The sequence below is a fragment of the Scaptodrosophila lebanonensis genome, unplaced genomic scaffold, assembly GCF_003285725.1.
Source record: "Scaptodrosophila lebanonensis strain 11010-0011.00,11010-0021.00 unplaced genomic scaffold, SlebRS2 tig00000412-arrow-arrow-pilon, whole genome shotgun sequence".
Taxonomy (NCBI): Eukaryota; Metazoa; Arthropoda; class Insecta; order Diptera; family Drosophilidae; genus Scaptodrosophila; species Scaptodrosophila lebanonensis.
The window spans coordinates 1-18,444 of NW_022060677.1; the positions used below are offsets into that span (position 1 = coordinate 1).

Genomic DNA, 18,444 nt, shown 5'->3' on the forward strand with positions numbered 1-18,444 from the left:
TTTTGCGTATTCCGTTATGGATTCTCTTCTTTTAATATCAAAGACATAACGTGCAATGCTGTTAAAGGCTACTTTTAGTTTGCTCTGGCTTACGGGCGTCACAGTTTCCGAATAATTCTACTCCATAAAATAGTGAGGGTATCAAGTATGTCTTAGCAATAAGGAGCTTGAGTTTGGCTGGGAGGAAATTCTGCGTCAAAGAGAGAAACCTAAGTGCACTATACGTTCTTCCTACAGCATTATTAACATGATTGTGCCATGATAGTGTCTCATTAATGATTATCCCTAAATTTTTTGCCTGCCTTACGTATTCAATATGTTTGTCTTTCAGTTGTAATTTCTCTAGATTAAGTAAGTTAATTTTCTTTTTATAAATTACCAGGCATTTAGATTTTTCCGGATTGACTTCCAGACCATTTATTCTCGCCCATTCACTGATTTTCAACAGATCGTCATTACAAGCACGTACACATTCTTTTAATCTATCTAACGGACGACTAACATACAACTGAACATCATCTGCATACAAGTGAATATCGCAGTTTGACACAGAACATGGAAGGTCATTAACATAAATAGAAAATAGCAGGGGCCCTAGCACTGAACCCTGTGGGACTCCACGTTTTATTAACAGAAAAGACGAAACACTACACGAGGTGACGACTGCTTGATGGCGACAGGACAGGTATGATTGGACTAGATGTATAGCGGAGTCAGAGAAGTTATAGAGTCTCTCAAGTTTGGTGCAGAGTATGGTATGATTTACCGTGTCAAAAGCTTTGAGTAGTCAAGAAGGGTCAAAAAAGTTACCATACTGTTGTCCATTTGCTCACGAATGTCCTCTGTAATTTTTAATATTGAAGTTATACAACTTCTATTTTTCCTGAAGCCCGATTGTTTGTCGCTTAATAGTGAGTTTGTTACCATGAAGTTAGTAATTTGGTTTGTCATCAGGTGTTCAAATGCTTTTGAGAGGAACGGTAGTTTGGAAATAGGCCGAAAATCATTGCCTCCCTTAGGTATTGGCATTATTTCCCCGAACTTCCATTTATACGGAAAGCACGAGGTTGAAGCCAATGTGCTTAAAATGGCTGTAGAACAAATCCAACACCATAAGCAGCATAGCTTTTACTTTAGGCGTTAGCATCGGCTGCATTATCAGGTGGCGTCTAATATGGTACAGTAGTTGGTCAATTTCTACCTTATGACGCGAGCGCATTATCTCGCCATTAAGCGTAATCTGTGATAAAATCAAACGCGCCAATCTCCATTGTAAGTAGATTGAGCAGCGATTCACCCAAAATTGTAATAGGTGCATTGTTGGCCAAACGAACCCGATGATAGTATTCGCCTAAAAGTGTTATGGAGTTGTACAGACGATTCTTGTCATGCTCTCGGTATGCGTCTGCATTGATGAAATTTGTCTCCAGGATCTTTAGCATAGCACTTCGGACCTTTGTATCTTTCATAGCCAACGCATCGAAGTTCCGGGATGAAAAAAGTAGAGCAAATTTCAGAGCAGTGTCTCCATCGCCTAATGCTTTATCGTTCATATACTCCATGGACTCATTGCAATATAAAATAAGAAAATTATTAATATACTATTTTTTGGGGCATATAATATATAAGGAAACAAAACTAATATTGCTCACAATGAGATATGTATTTTTGAAAAAAATGGTCTATACGGTATTTTAGAAAGTTGTAAATTGTGGTAACAGAAACATGCATGCACCAATGTTTACATGCATGATTTAGTAAATGTATGTATGTATATATTATTATTATTATTATATTATTTTATATATCTTTTTATATATTAATCATCAATGGACTTATACACACTACAGCATCGATTCGTCGCGAACAATGTTGTAGAAATCCGTTTCTATGGCCTTTATCTTCCTGTTCAACAATATACCATCATCCTCCAGGTCAAGGCCCTTCATCATGGCAATGATGTGGTCGTAGACACAACCACCTGTTGGTATCATATAGTTGACAGGACCTGTTCCTACTCCCGCGTTCCCGCACCTCGCTGCCAGCACTGCCAATTCCATTGCTATTCGTACTAGCGTTGTTTAAATTATTGTAAGATATTGTGTACTTGGTGCCGTTGCTGCTGCTGCTACTGTTGTGATTGCTAACTATATTAGCAATTTCTTGGTCGGAATTGTTGCTGTTTGTGTGCGTTGTGTTTGTGAAGTTCCGTTTGTTTGCGTTCTCCACCAATGCCTGCTTATCCATTCTATGCTACTGCCTCTGGCCGTAATTATGAATAATACACGTAAACGTAAATAGGTGATGAATAGAGTTAAAATGTACAGATCTATGAGTACTTAATTAAAATATTTGTTTTAATAAAATAATACCGTGTGTTGGAGTGCGAACAGTTCGCGGCTGAACTAGTTCATTCACGAACAGTTCGCAGCCATCAATAAGTGATGATATTCGCAACTATAACTTTTTTATGACAGTTTTATATTTTTATAATCTGTACATGAAATGTACAAGAGTACAATTCTAGGTTTGCGGGAGCTGAAAAATGTATCAGACAGATGGAGGCATGGCAGATCTCACAAAGTATATATATTCTTTATCAGCGTGACAAGACGAGTCGATCTAGCCCTGTCTGTCTGTCTGTCCGTCTGTCAGTCTGTCCGTCCGTATGAACACCTGGATCTCAGAGACTATAAGAGATAGAGACACCAAATTTTGCACAAAGATGCGTTATGTGTATATTCTATACGAGTTTGTTTTATTTTTTTGATTTTCCCCCCCACTTCCCCCCTATGGGGGTTTTCCCGATTTTCCATTCGTATAATCGCCTATATCTCGGAGACTATAAGACCTAGGAACACCAAATTTTAGTCCCAGATGCCTTACGTGAATACGCAGAAAATGTATATTTTGGAATTTCCCTCCCTCCCCCCTCTACCCCGCAAATCGTAACTCCCGTAATTCTTGGAATTTCGAACTAAAATTTTGGAAATACCCCCAGTTAGTTATTATGTGTCCGTATGCCAAATTTCATTATGATAGACCGATTTAACAAGAAGTTATAGCCATAAATATATTTGCTGATGCAGCGCTGCTGCAGCGCTGCTCAAGCGCTGCCCGCGGCTGTTGTTGATGTTGCTGTTTGGTTGACTGCGAAAATGCTTACACAGACACGAATTGATGCGCATAGGCATACATACACTCACACAGACGCAATTGCTATGTAAATGTAATTATACACCCTTTACGTGAGTTCGAATACCGAGAGAGGTAAAATCGATCAAATTTTTTTTTTTATTTTCTTAATTTTTTTTATTTTCTATAATTATTGTAAACATATGTACAGAGTATTTCAAAGTCGGGACACCCGACTTTAGCTTTTTTACTTGTTATACTCTGTACATGAAATGTACAGAAGTATATTAGGTTTGCGGGAGCTGAAAAATGTAACAGGCAGAAGGAGGCGTGGCAGACCCCACAAAGTATATATATTCTTGATCCGCATGACGAGACGAGTCGATCTAGCCCTGTCTGTCTGTCTGTCCGTCTGTCAGTCTGTCCGTCCGTATGAACACCTGGATCTCAGAGACTATAAGAGATAGAGACACCAAATTTTGCACAAAGATGCGTTATGTGTATATTCTATACGAGTTTGTTTTATTTTTTTGATTTTCCCCCCCACTTCCCCCCTAGAGGGGTTTTCCCGATTTTCCATTCGTATAATCGCCTATATCTCGGAGACTATAAGACCTAGGAACACCAAATTTTAGTCCCAGATGCCTTACGTGAATACGCAGAAAATGTATATTTTGGAATTTCCCTCCCTCCCCCCTCTACCCCGCAAATCGTAACTCCCGTAATTCTTGGAATTTCAAACTAAAATTTTGCAAATATCCCCAGTTAGTTATTATGTGTCCGTATGCCAAGCTTCACTATGATAGACCGATTTAACAAGAAGTTATAGCCATAAATATATTTGCTGCTGCAGCGCTGCTCAAGCGTTGCCCGGGGCTGTTGTTGATGTTGCTGTTTGGTTGACTGCGAAAATGCTTACACAGACACGAATAGATGCGCATAGGCATTATACACTCACACTGGCGCAATTGCTATGTAAATGTGCAATTATAAAACCTTTACGTGAGTTCGAATACCGAGAGAGGTAAAATCGATCAAATTTTTTTTTTTATTTTCTTAATTTTTTTATTTTCTATAATTATTGTAAACATATGTACAGAGTATTTCAAAGTCGGGACACCCGACTTTAGCTTTTTTACTTGTTTAGTATACAAAATGTTCTTATTGTAATCATTCCATTTGGGAGAGTATTTTGTTTATTGTTTTTGCGACGACGTGTCCTTTTGCCGCGGGGACGCCGCTGACCTGGAGCCTTTTCTCATTTCTGCGCGGACAAATAGTAGTTGTGTTTTCTGGTTTGTTGGGCATTCCGAACTATCTCGGTCTCATCCTTGGTGCCTCCCTGGGCCTGTCAGTTCTCAGCATTCGGTTGGTGCATATGCGGCTGCATTCGCATTCGATTTTCCATCGTCCATTTGTGATTTTGGTGATGAACTGCAACTATTTGACTCGGGCCCACTGGAGTTGTAGGCACAGTTCTTATCCTGATAAGAATTGTTTATGGACGTATTTTAGCGACGCCACGTCTCGCTGTGAATCTTCTGATTGTCTTTATTTTGGTGCCCATAAGGTGAGTGATGTTGCTATTGCTGCTGCTTTTGGAACCGTGGTGGCTTATCGTACGTATTATAATGGCCACGCTCATAATTGCTAATATATGGGCGTTCGCTGCGATCATCCCGTTGGTCCCAATTGGGGTTCACAATGCTGCTGAAAAATCGCTAGCTTTTTAGCGAAACGATAAGGTTTAACTATTTATTAAATGAGACGCGGTTTTCTTTAATTATTAAAATGGCTTTTAATGGCTTGGTATTTGTGCAGTAACGATGTTGACCGTGCGAGTAGTATTTAACAAGTGCTTTGCCTGCTGCCGCTACAAGTCAGCGGGCCGGCATAAAAAAGGTAATGCACAAAGAGAGCGCAGTAAAGGGCGCGATAGAGAGCGCAACAGAGAGACTTAAAAACTATACATGGTGCTCCAACATTCCGGCCCCATTGAAAGACTAGCGGTCTTTCAAATCCATTGGGAGCACCGCCAACTTGTGGACTGGTCGCCTAATGGTGCCGGTCCTGGTTCGTACGTCGGCCACCCGCACCTTGCCGTCCTCGCCGGAAATCACGCCCACCACGCGCCCTATGAGCCACTTCTGCGGGGGGGCGTTGTCGTCGTGGACGAGCACCACTGCTCCGTCGTCCAGGTTGGCCTCGCCTTTGGCCCACTGCGTCCGTTGCTGCAGGCTGAGCAGGTAGTCCTTGGACCACCTGCGCCAAAACTGCAGTTTGAGCTCCGACAGCTGCCGCCACCGCTTCAAAAATCCGGACCCGGCTCTGCTCAAAGACCCTTCTTGCACGCCTTCGTGCGGCAGAGTAAGAAGCGGTTGTCCGATGAGCAGGTGGCCCGGAGTGAGCACCTCTCCATCGTTGGGATCGCTGCCGCTTGCCACCATAGGCCTGGAGTTGAGAATTGCCTCCACGTCCACCAGGTGCGTTTCCAGGTCGTCTCTGGTCAGGTTCGCGTTGCCTGCGCCCCTGACTAGACGAGCCTTCGCCGCCTTCACCGCTGCTTCCCACAGTCCTCCGAAGTGGGGAGCCCTGGGAGGAATGAACCGCCAATCGATCCCTCGCTCTGCCGCTAAGTCCATCAAAGCGGCTTTGCTCCTCTCGAACGCCGACGTCAGCTCCTTCAGCACGCCGCTCGCTCCTACAAAGTTGGTCGCGTTGTCGCTGTAAACCGTCTCCGGCAGGCCGCGTCTCCCGATGAACCTTTTAAAAACATTAAGAAAGGCGTCAGTCGATAGGTCTGTTACCAGCTCGAGGTGAACGGCCTTCGAGGCAAAACAAACAAACACGGCGACGTAATTTTTAACGGGTGGTCTTCCTCGTATGCGGTAGCTTACATGGAAAGGACCGCAAAAATCGACCCCACAAACCCTAAACGGTCGACCTTCTCGAAGGCGATCACCTGGCAAATTTCCCATTATTTGCCCTAACAACTTGGGCTTGTATCGGAAGCAGTGTACACAATTACGTACAACTGCTGAGCAAGCACTACGAGCATTCACCACCCAGATCTGTTGCCTAAGAAGCCCAATTAATACCTTTGCACCTGCATGATAGTGCTTGAGGTGTAAATGCCGAATATACAATGCTACTATTGGTGCATCTTTAGGCAGTAATAGTGGAAATTTTGCGTCATAAGGAATTGGACCATGCAACAAACGTCCACCTACTCGAACCAAACGAAACTTAATCCCAGTGTCTTCGAACTCGTGTATAAAGGGATTAAGAGATTGCAAACTTGGGGGAAGTGGCGCCGACTTTTGTAGAGACTTGATCTCACGGCTGTATATATCAGCTTGCAGCACTTCAATCAGCTTAAAAAACGATAATCTTCGTTCTAAAGCTGACACAATTAAAGAATCACTGCGATTTTTCCTGTAGCAAAATCGCAAAACATATGCCAATATCCGAATTAATTTGGGAAAGGACGACAGTTTCAACATAAGGTCCAATATGCAATTTGACTCTAGGTCTGATCGAATGACTGTAAGTACAGTCGCATTCTTTTTATCTTCAGATGCCTTAACGTCTGACGATAATTCAACATGGTGAAGATTGGGCCAATCATTTTCACCGAGCTTTAGAAAATTAGGGCCCTTAAACCACAGTGACGATACCATTTCGTCTATATCAGTTCCACGAGAAACTAGGTCAGCAGGGTTGCAGTCTGTAGGCACATGACGCCAAACAGTATTCTCAGAAGCCTCTTGGATCTCAGCCACTCTATTTGCCACGAATGTGGACAACGTGGATGAGTCTCTCTCCAACCAATACAACACTATCTGAGAATCTGACCAGAAGTTTACACTTTCTATAACAAACTTACTCAGCGTGGCGCAAACATGCTGCCAGAGTTTCGCTAGTAAGAGTGCCGCACACAATTCGAGTCGAGGAATCGTCTTTACGTTGAGTGGTGCCACTCTGGATTTGGCTGTAAGCAACGAAACGCCTACGCTATCATTGTTGCAAGTCCTAATGTATATGCAACAACCGTATGCCTGACTTGAGGCGTCTGCGAAACCATGAATTTGCACTGTCTCATAAACGTTTAAGCAAACGTATCGCGGAATATGAATTTTGTGTAGATCACGCAGAGTCTCAATGAACTTATTCCACGAAGTATGCATACTCGTTGGAATAGTTTCATCCCACTCTAGTTTTAACCGCCACAACTCTTGCAACAGAATTTTCGATTTTGTGACGATGGGGCACAACAGCCCAAGTGGGTCAAACCGACGAGACGCTACCGACAAGATGTTTCGTTTTGTTGGCTTTAACGAAATAAAGCTATCCACATCTAGATGGTACCGAAATACATCATCTTGAGGGGCCCAGCGCATTCCAAGCGTTTTCACTGAGGTGGAGTCGTCAAACTTAATTGCCTTTTCGATGATGTTGCCATCATCCCCGAACAAGGCCTGACAATTTGATGCCCACTTTGCCAAAGGGAACCCTCCGGAATCTAGTACCTCTCGTACTTGATTACAGATTTCTTTAAGCTCATCTACAGAATCTGCTCCTGCCAACATGTCGTCAACATAAAAACAATTTTTAATGACATTTGAAGCTACAGGGTGAGATCGAGCATAAATATTTGCCAATTCAAACAACGAGCGCACAGCTAAAAATGGCGCTGACGCAGTCCCGTATGTGACAGTGTTCAACTTAAAGGACTGCAGCTCATGAGAGGCGCTTTCTCGCCAAAGAACGAGCTGGTAATTTCTGTCTTTTTCAGACACGTTTATTTGCCTGTACATCTTTGAGATGTCGGCAGTAATTGCATATTTATTCAACCGAAAATTTACAAGTGTTGAATAAAGCTCCCTCTGAATAGTCGGCCCAACCATTAAAGTGTCATTTAATGACAGGGCCGTTGACGTTTTACTAGAAGCGTCAAACACCACACGCAATTTGGTTGTGGTACTTTCAGGTCTCAGGACACACTGATGAGGAATATAGTAGTGCTGTCCTGGAGGAGGGGATTCAAGAGCAGACATATGCCCAAGATCACGATACTCTCTCATGAAGTCATGGTACATGTCATGGAGAGTTTTGTCTCTTGCGAGTTTGCGCTCAAGTTGCATAAATCGTCTTTCAGCAGTTTGAAAGGAAAGCCCTAGTACAGTGGGATCGGATTTGAACGGAAGTTCGACTTGAAAACGTCCTGTAGACAGGCGCTGTACTGATTTGGTGAAGTGAGCTTCACAGGCCTTTTGTTCAGCTGTCTGGCGCACAGCCTTCGACTCATTTGGGCTCCGATCGAGTTCCCAAAAGCGTTGAACTAATGTGTCGAGAGAACATTCACTAACTTGAGCGGCAACATTAACACTAAGTTGTTGACGAGGTATTTGTCCTGTGTATCTACCAGCAACAACCCATCCCAGCAAGGTCTTCTGCAACAACGGAAGACCAGAATTGAGCTCGATTTGCCCAACACACAACAAGCCGTAAAAGAATTCAGCGCCTAGAAGAATGTCAACCTTGGCTGGTTTGTAAAACTCTGGGTCAGCCAGCTCCAGATTTTCGGGTATTTTCCAGCTCGTTGTGGGCAAAAAGTTACAAGGTTGACAAGTGGATATGGATTTAAGAACCCAAAAATCAGTGGCAAAGTTGTGTGCAGTCAAACGAGATTGAATAGCAGCACACACCTTGTGTTTACTATCAGTTGTGGTCCCACCTGCCATTGCAATACTCACTGCCGTGTCTTCGCGCTTTAGTCGCAAGCGCTGCGCAAGGTTCTCAGTCATGAGATTCAACTGCGAGCCGCCGTCAAGCAACACACGTGCAGGATGGTAGTGGCCGAATCTATCTCTAATATTCACCAATGCTGTGGCAAGAATGACTTGGTCGGCACTTAAGACGTGACCTAAATATGGTTCTGGAGGTGCGACCGCCTGTAGAACGGGTGAATTTGGCACAGCTACAGAGTATCTGTGCAACAACGAGTGGTGTGGTTTTGAACACACCCGACACTTGGAAGCTTTGCAACTGGAAACTACATGACCCACATTCAAGCAATTGAGGCACATTTTTTGAGTCTTGGCGAACTCAAATCGCTGCATAACGGGAATAGATCCGAAAGAAGGGCAAGTATAGATATTGTGTTCCGCAGAACTACAGTATGTGCACTTCGAGATCGGTTTTGCAGGCTTTGAAGGACCCTTTGTGCAAGAAAACGAAGCTTTACTGTTTTTTGCAGGTTCGGCTCGCGGTTTATTTTTAACCCGAGTTGTCTCTTCAGCCGCTAAATATTGGTAACGTCTATTTAACTGCTTAGCGCAGTCATCCCAAGAAGGCAACTTGTCATAGTCGAGCTGTTCCTCAAAACGAGATTTGGTTACATGATCAACCTTGGCCATAACCATATGTATGATCATTGCGTTTGAGATGTCCTTTTCACTTCCCAACGAAGTTAAAGACGCATAAATGGCAGAAACAGTGTCAATGATGGACCGCAAACTAGATGCATTAGGTTTGGTCATACTTGGGATGTCAAACAATTGCGAGATAGTGTCGAAAAATATCAAACATTTGTTGTCGTACACAGACTTGAGGCTAGCAATGGCTTTTGAGTAATTGCAGTCCGTTAACTGAAACGGTTTCACAACTCCTAGAGCCTCACCTGACAAGCACGACACCAAATGATTAAACTTCTCGACGTTGGTCAACGAAGGATCGTCATGCACTAGACTTTCAAATAAGCACATAAAATTCTTAAATTCGGCATGCTTTCCACTGAATGTAGGCAGCCGCATTTTGGGTAACTGGGACCGTTGACTGGCCATCATAGAACAGTCATGAGAAGTCTGACTTTCAACTTTTTGTTTCGTTGCCTTCACATACAACGCCTTAGTTGAAATGCACAAATCCTCAAGTGGCCCTCTACTATCGTTACTTGGATTGAGACTATCCAAATCTGCCTGAAGCCCCATAGCTTTCTTTATGTAATCTGCTAACAGCTCGAGACGACACTCGAGTTCTGTTTGCTCAAACGAAATTGTCTTTAACTGGAATGCTGTTCTCATACGAGCAATATCAGCGCTAACCTTATCAAATTTCTGCAAGCATTGTACTAGTTTAGAACTAGATTTAGCTACTACTTGTTGCTTTTCAGATTCCGACATGGTAGAGTATAACCAAAATAAACTCTAAACAAGTTGCAAATCAAAGAAAATGACAGCCGAACTTTCCTAACAGCCCTCGCAAATAACAACGCGCTAAAACAGCAAGAGACAAACTGATATGCACGCAGATTACGTACACACGCACTCAATACAGTATGCACGCAAGCAAAGTAGCAGTCCAAGCGACCGCACAAACAACAACGAAATCTGCAAGCAGTCTCAGCTGTACTCAGAAAATAGGCGTCGATTACCGCAAGCACGCTTGTAGGCAACGCTAATCCAAACGGGTAGCGGGGGGAAGTTCGTTGGCCTAGCGACAAGTGTAGCCGAAAAAGGGCGCACACAAAGAGAGAGCGACAAAATTCTTTTCCTACGCTAGCGGCGCAAGCAACAACAAAAGCTATGTTTCTATGTATGCAGCTGATGCAACAAATCTTCACCAAAAACCAACACAATAGAAACAAAATAACTTCAAAATATTTGTTTATGTTAAAAATCAGCTTAGTAGCCCTTTTTTAATTGTTGTGGTTTGTTTTGCCTCGAGGTTTTGTTAGTAGTTATGTTTATGAGGGTGTATAATTATGTTAATTTATGCAAGGTGTGGTGTATGTGTGTATATGTATGTATATAATATAATTTGTGTATGTAATGTTGGTGCACAAAATAAATCAAGTGCCAAAAATTGAGTCGGCAGCACACACGTACTATATGTACATACGTATGTATGTATGTAAATAGATTTTTCTCCACTTTGCACTTGCACGAATTGCAGCAATTAAACTTGTTAATGCTTTATGCTCAATTGTTGGCACAGAATACCTGCAAGCTCTCAAAAGAGTCCACCGAAACTTCCCTGGATTCCGAGCGACGATCACCCATTAGCCAAGCGAAACGATCCACAAGTAGGGCAGACAGCAGCTCCACAGTCCAAACGAATGGATGTAGTTGATGATATCCAGAAAGGCACCAAGCTCCAAATCCCAAATCAAACGAAGTAATCACACGACCGCGCACAAAAACCAAGCCACAAAGACCGCAAACAAACGAGGAAATAATCTTGAGAAAACCGAAGTCCCTGCTCGGGCGCCAATGAAAAATCGCTAGCTTTTTAGCGAAACGATAAGATTTAACTATTTATTAAATGAGACGCGGTTTTCTTTAATTATTAAAATGGCTTTTAATGGCTTGATATTTGTGCAGTAACGATGTTGACCGTGCGAGTAGTAATTAACAAGTGATTTGCCTGCTGCCGCTACAAGTCAGCGGGCCGGCATAAAAAAGGTAATGCACAAAGAGAGCGCAGTAAAGGGCGCGATAGAGAGCGCAACAGAGAGACTTAAAAACTATACATGGTGCTCCAACAGCTGCTGTAATTGTTGCTGCCAAAATTCCTCTCATAACGTTCCTGGGAATGCTTACGACGATCGTGTATGCTATATATTACCGCCATCGCTACGCACGATCGAAGCTGGCGCTATAGCGACGTTGTTGGTTGCGCGAACGTCCGTTTTGATTATCATTATCGATGGGGCGATTAAAACGAGTCTTGCTTGTTCGTGCTCGACTTGACTGTAAAGATCACCACTACCAATATCCGCCTCGCCAAAAACAATATCGCAGAGCGAATCTTCACAGACTTGCTCGATCCATTTCTTCATCGTAGGCTGCAACTCAAAAGAATCGTGGGTGGACTCATTTGTTTGGCTGGCATTATCAGTGTTACTTCTCCCATGTCCTTCTATATACGCACTTTGAGACTCTTGTTGCTGCTGGTACTGAGTCTGCGGCTGCACAGCTACACTATTGTTATTATTTATTTATTTATTTATTCCTAGTGCTACAAGAATTATTCTTATAAATTAATGCACTAGTCACATTAATTAAATTTCCTTAGATATTATTAAAATTCAAGTGATTTCATTAGCGTACTTAACCTATTTATATTAGATATATTTTAATTATACATAAATTTAAAGTGTATTTGTTTCTTATTTTTAATATTATTATTATTTTATAATCAGAACAAAAATGTTGCCTACTGAGTGTAAATGTATTAATATTGTGCTCTTACTTTATTTCATTTAGGTATTTTCTTGATAGTGCGCATGAATTCTATTTCTAAAATGCGTTTCATTGCTGATTGTTTTTAAGCCATGCGGTAACTCGTTCCACAGACGAACAGCAAATATAAAAAAGTGTTTTTCGGAACAAGATAATCTATATCTTATGCAGACTATATTATTTATTCTTCTTGATGAGGTAAATGAAATTTTGTCATACAAATAATTCGGCTCTTTTCGAGTAATGGTTCTGTGTATAAAAATTACGGTCCTAAGTTTAATCCAGGAGTTAAGAGTCAAGTTAAAAATTAGTTTTGCGTATTCCGTTATGGATTCTCTTCTTTTAATATCAAAGACATAACGTGCAATGCTGTTAAAGGCTACTTTTAGTTTGCTCTGGCTTACGGCGTCACAGTTTCCGAATAATTCTACTCCATAAAATAGTGAGGGTATCAAGTATGTCTTAGCAATAAGGAGCTTGAGTTTGGCTGGGAGGAAATTCTGCGTCAAAGAGAGAAACCTAAGTGCACTATACGTTCTTCCTACAGCATTATTAACATGATTGTGCCATGATAGTGTCTCATTAATGATTATCCCTAAATTTTTTGCCTGCCTTACGTATTCAATATGTTTGTCTTTCAGTTGTAATTTCTCTAGATTAAGTAAGTTAATTTTCTTTTTATAAATTACCAGGCATTTAGATTTTTCCGGATTGACTTCCAGACCATTTATTCTCGCCCATTCACTGATTTTCAACAGATCGTCATTACAAGCACGTACACATTCTTTTAATCTATCTAACGGACGACTAACATACAACTGAACATCATCTGCATACAAGTGAATATCGCAGTTTGACACAGAACATGGAAGGTCATTAACATAAATAGAAAATAGCAGGGGCCCTAGCACTGAACCCTGTGGGACTCCACGTTTTATTAACAGAAAAGACGAAACACTACACGAGGTGACGACTGCTTGATGGCGACAGGACAGGTATGATTGGACTAGATGTATAGCGGAGTCAGAGAAGTTATAGAGTCTCTCAAGTTTGGTGCAGAGTATGGTATGATTTACCGTGTCAAAAGCTTTTGAGTAGTCAAGAAGGGTCAAAAAAGTTACCATACTGTTGTCCATTTGCTCACGAATGTCCTCTGTAATTTTTAATATTGAAGTTATACAACTTCTATTTTTCCTGAAGCCCGATTGTTTGTCGCTTAATAGTGAGTTTGTTACCATGAAGTTAGTAATTTGGTTTGTCATCAGGTGTTCAAATGCTTTTGAGAGGAACGGTAGTTTGGAAATAGGCCGAAAATCATTGCCTCCCTTAGGTATTGGCATTATTTCCCCGAACTTCCATTTATACGGAAAGCACGAGGTTGTAAACAACCATCGTCTTCCGCACTCTCAGCAACCAAGTAGTCTGAGTACATTGCCTCCATCTCGAAGCCAATGTGCTTAAAATGGCTGTAGAACAAATCCAACACCATAAGCAGTATAGCTTTTACTTTAGGCGTTAGCATCGGCTGCATTATCAGGTGGCGTCTAATATGGTACAGTAGTTGGTCAATTTCTACCTTATGACGCGAGCGCATTATCTCGCCATTAAGCGTAATCTGTGATAAAATCAAACGCGCCAATCTCCATTGTAAGTAGATTGAGCAGCGATTCACCCAAAATTGTAATAGGTGCATTGTTGGCCAAACGAACCCGATGATAGTATTCGCCTAAAAGTGTTATGGAGTTGTACAGACGATTCTTGTCATGCTCTCGGTATGCGTCTGCATTGATGAAATTTGTCTCCAGGATCTTTAGCATAGCACTTCGGACCTTTGTATCTTTCATAGCCAACGCATCGAAGTTCCGGGATGAAAAAAGTAGAGCAAATTTCAGAGCAGTGTCTCCATCGCCTAATGCTTTATCGTTCATATACTCCATGGACTCATTGCAATATAAAATAAGAAAATTATTAATATACTATTTTTTGGGGCATATAATATATAAGGAAACAAAACTAATATTGCTCACAATGAGATATGTATTTTTGAAAAAATGGTCTATACGGTATTTTAGAAAGTTGTAAATTGTGGTAACAGAAACATGCATGCACCAATGTTTACATGCATGATTTAGTAAATGTATGTATGTATATATTATTATTATTATTATATATTATTTATATATCTTTTTATATATTAATCATCAATGGACTTATACACACTACAGCATCGATTCGTCGCGAACAATGTTGTAGAAATCCGTTTCTATGGCCTTTATCTTCCTGTTCAACAATATACCATCATCCTCCAGGTCAAGGCCCTTCATCATGGCAATGATGTGGTCGTAGACACAACCACCTGTTGGTATCATATAGTTGACAGGACCTGTTCCTACTCCCGCGTTCCCGCACCTCGCTGCCAGCACTGCCAATTCCATTGCTATTCGTACTAGCGTTGTTTAAATTATTGTAAGATATTGTGTACTTGGTGCCGTTGCTGCTGCTGCTACTGTTGTGATTGCTAACTATATTAGCAATTTCTTGGTCGGAATTGTTGCTGTTTGTGTGCGTTGTGTTTGTGAAGTTCCGTTTGTTTGCGTTCTCCACCAATGCCTGCTTATCCATTCTATGCTACTGCCTCTGGCCGTAATTATGAATAATACACGTAAACGTAAATAGGTGATGAATAGAGTTAAAATGTACAGATCTATGAGTACTTAATTAAAATATTTGTTTTAATAAAATAATACCGTGTGTTGGAGTGCGAACAGTTCGCGGCTGAACTAGTTCATTCACGAACAGTTCGCAGCCATCAATAAGTGATGATATTCGCAACTATAACTTTTTTATGACAGTTTTATATTTTTATAATCTGTACATGAAATGTACAAGAGTACAATTCTAGGTTTGCGGGAGCTGAAAAATGTATCAGACAGATGGAGGCATGGCAGATCTCACAAAGTATATATATTCTTTATCAGCGTGACAAGACGAGTCGATCTATGTCTGTCTGTCTGTCCGTGTGTCCTGAATATCAGAGACAATAAGAGCTAGAGAGACCAAATTTTCCCGATTTTCCATTCGTATAACTAATTTTAGTCCCAGATGCCTTATGTGAATACGCAGAAAATGTGTATTTTGGAAATTCCCTCCCTCCGCGGTACCTCTAGAAATTGAGGCTTAACCTACGTTTGGGCAGAGACACAATCTTATTTTTATACTCTGTACATGAAATGTACAGAAGTATATTAGGTTTGCGGGAGCTGAAAAATGTAACAGGCAGAAGGAGGCGTGGCAGACCCCACAAAGTATATATATTCTTGATCAGCATGACGAGACGAGTCGATCTAGCCCTGTCTGTCTGTCTGTCCGTCTGTCCGTCTGTCCGTCTGTCAGTCTGTCCGTCTGTCCGTCCGTATGAACACCTGGATCTCAGAGACTATAAGAGATAGAGACACCAAATTTTGCACAAAGATGCGTTATGTGTGTATTCTATACGAGTTTGTTTTATTTTTTTGATTTTCCCCCCCACTTCCCCCCTATGGGGGTTTTCCCGATTTTCCATTTGTATAATCACCTATATCTCGGAGACCATAAGACCTAGGAACACCAAATTTTAGTCCCAGATGCCTTATGTGAATACGCAGAAAATGTATATTTTGGAATTTCCCTCCCTCCCCCCTCTACCCCACAAATCGTAACTCCCGTAATTCTTAGAATTTCGAACTAAAATTTTGGAAATAACCCCAGTTGGTTATTATATGTCCGTATACCAAGTTTCACTATGATAGACCGATTTAACAAGAAGTTATAGCCATAAATATATTTGCTGTTGCAGCGCTGCTCAAGCGCTGCCCGCGGCTGTTGTTGATGTTGCTGTTTGGTTGACTGCGAAAATGCTTACACAGACACGAATTGATGCGCATAGGCATACATACACTCACACAGACGCAATTGCTATGTAAATGTGCAATTATAAACCCTTTACGTGAGTTCGAATACCGAGAGAGGTAAAATCGATAAAATTTTTATTTTATTTTCTTAATTTTTTTTATTTTCTATAATTATGGTAAACATATGTACAGAGTATTTAAAAGTCGGGACACCCGACTTTAGCTTTTTTACTTGTTACTATCAAACTCAGTTGAAAGTTGCTTAGTTAACTTTTGCAACTTTAAAAATTTATTTCGCACGTTATTATACATACGTGAGAAATTAAATTGGATGTCAATGCGTACAGGCCAGGACCACCTAAAGCCACCACAGCCTTTTTTAGGTGAGTAAACTTTGTCGAAGTCACACCGACTTAATCCTGCACATTTAATATGCATAAAATTCTCGCACAACCAACACAAACCGAAGTTGATCAAAATGAATTGAACCTTTAATTGTGCAAGACTTGTTTCAGCAAAACATTGTGGGCAGAATAAATATAGGGATGAATGACCTAAATAACGTAGTTAGCGCAAAGCTTAAGAAGAATGCTGTAAGCTAAAATTGAGCAAAGAAACTGAGCGGTACTAAGATGAGCTTTTAGGTACTGCGACAAACAGCAAACACAAACAACTAAAATAACAATTTAAACAAAAAAAAAAAAAAACGTTTTCAAAATAGTAACAGGCACTAAAACGTAAAAAATAATTGCGTATTCTTCTACAACTTAATATTCAATATATAATGTAGATACAATTATTGTTCTTTTTGGAGTCTGGGTTCAAAAATGGCGCTGCATAACTTCACTTCTAATTTTTTTTCCACTGGCAACCACAAATAAATACAAAATTGGTAATATACAAATTATTAACTAAGCATAACTCTTCACTTCCACCTTGGGTGCAGATTAAAACGAAAAAATAACAAAATAACCAAAAAAAAAAAAAAAAATGAAACTAAAAGAAATAATTGGCGACTGGCCATGCGCGCGGCGTCCGCCGACGTATACATTCGCGCATCAACTGCTGGGTCTTGAGTTCTCGGGTCCGCCAGAGAGTACGCAATTAGCTTTTCGGACACAATAATAATAACTAATTAATCTACTACTAAAGAGAGCCCATAGATTCTACTACTAAATGTAAAAGAGTATCTACCACTAAATGTCAAAGCAAAAATGAAAAGTATAAAACAATACAAATAAAGTTATACTTGTAAATATTTGCGACAAGCGCTCCTACAAATTGCAATTGATGCGCAAACCGTGAGGTAATTATATGCAGCTGCGATCCAGCGTCTAGCAGTGCACGACAAGGTACCCAGATGCCTGCGGTTTTTTTACATTAATAACCGCAGTAGCCAGGAGCACAACATTCGAAATGAGATTATGGGCAGGCTCTGATGACAACGATGGCGAAATAGCGGCAAGCGCACTGCGTGACAAAAATGATTGCAAGTGGGCAAGAGGCTGTGAACCAGAAACATACGGCTGCTCAGACGAAACGAATTGCGAAGCTGCATTGTGGAAATGGAACCACATACTCTACATGATCCCGAGTTACATGTTCGCATTCTGTGGCCTTTCTTCGATAAATTACCAAAAAGCGGGCATGTGTAAATATCATGGCCCGAATTATCACAAAACGCACAACCATTCGATGCGACAAAGGAACGTTTGGTGTTAGTATATTTCTTTCCCACCTGAGAGCTCGGTGTATACTTTGCCATAGCATTTTCCACGTTTTCCAATTTTTGGCAGTGCTCCTCTAGAAAAATTGCAAACTGCGTCCACGATGGTATGAGATCCAACGGTGCTGCCTCCTCCCATCTTGCTTGTGTAGCGCTATCAACCTTCTCCACAACCGTATGCACAATGATGCTGCCGGCAATATCCGGCGCAGCGCCCAATGTCAAAAGCGCACGCGTGTTAGCGTTGACTTTGTCCGACAATTCCCGAAGTTTAGAAGTTGTCTCAACCCTAAAACGCTTATCAAGTAGCTCCACTGCCACTTTATAATTTGCGCTACTTATCTCAAGTGATTTGATTGCGTTCAACGCAGATCCTTTAAGACAGGAACGTAAATGTTGTAGCTTTTCCACGTCACTTAGATTTGGGTCGTTGGCCATAACAGCTGTA

At 41.2% G+C, this 18,444-nt stretch overlaps 1 pseudogene; it reads right to left on the bottom strand.

Moving 5' to 3' along the window:
- Positions 1-1,844: 1,844 nt before the first annotated feature.
- On the bottom strand, positions 1,845-14,749 carry LOC115630323 (annotated as a pseudogene).
- Between the last annotated feature and the right edge of the window lie 3,695 nt (positions 14,750-18,444).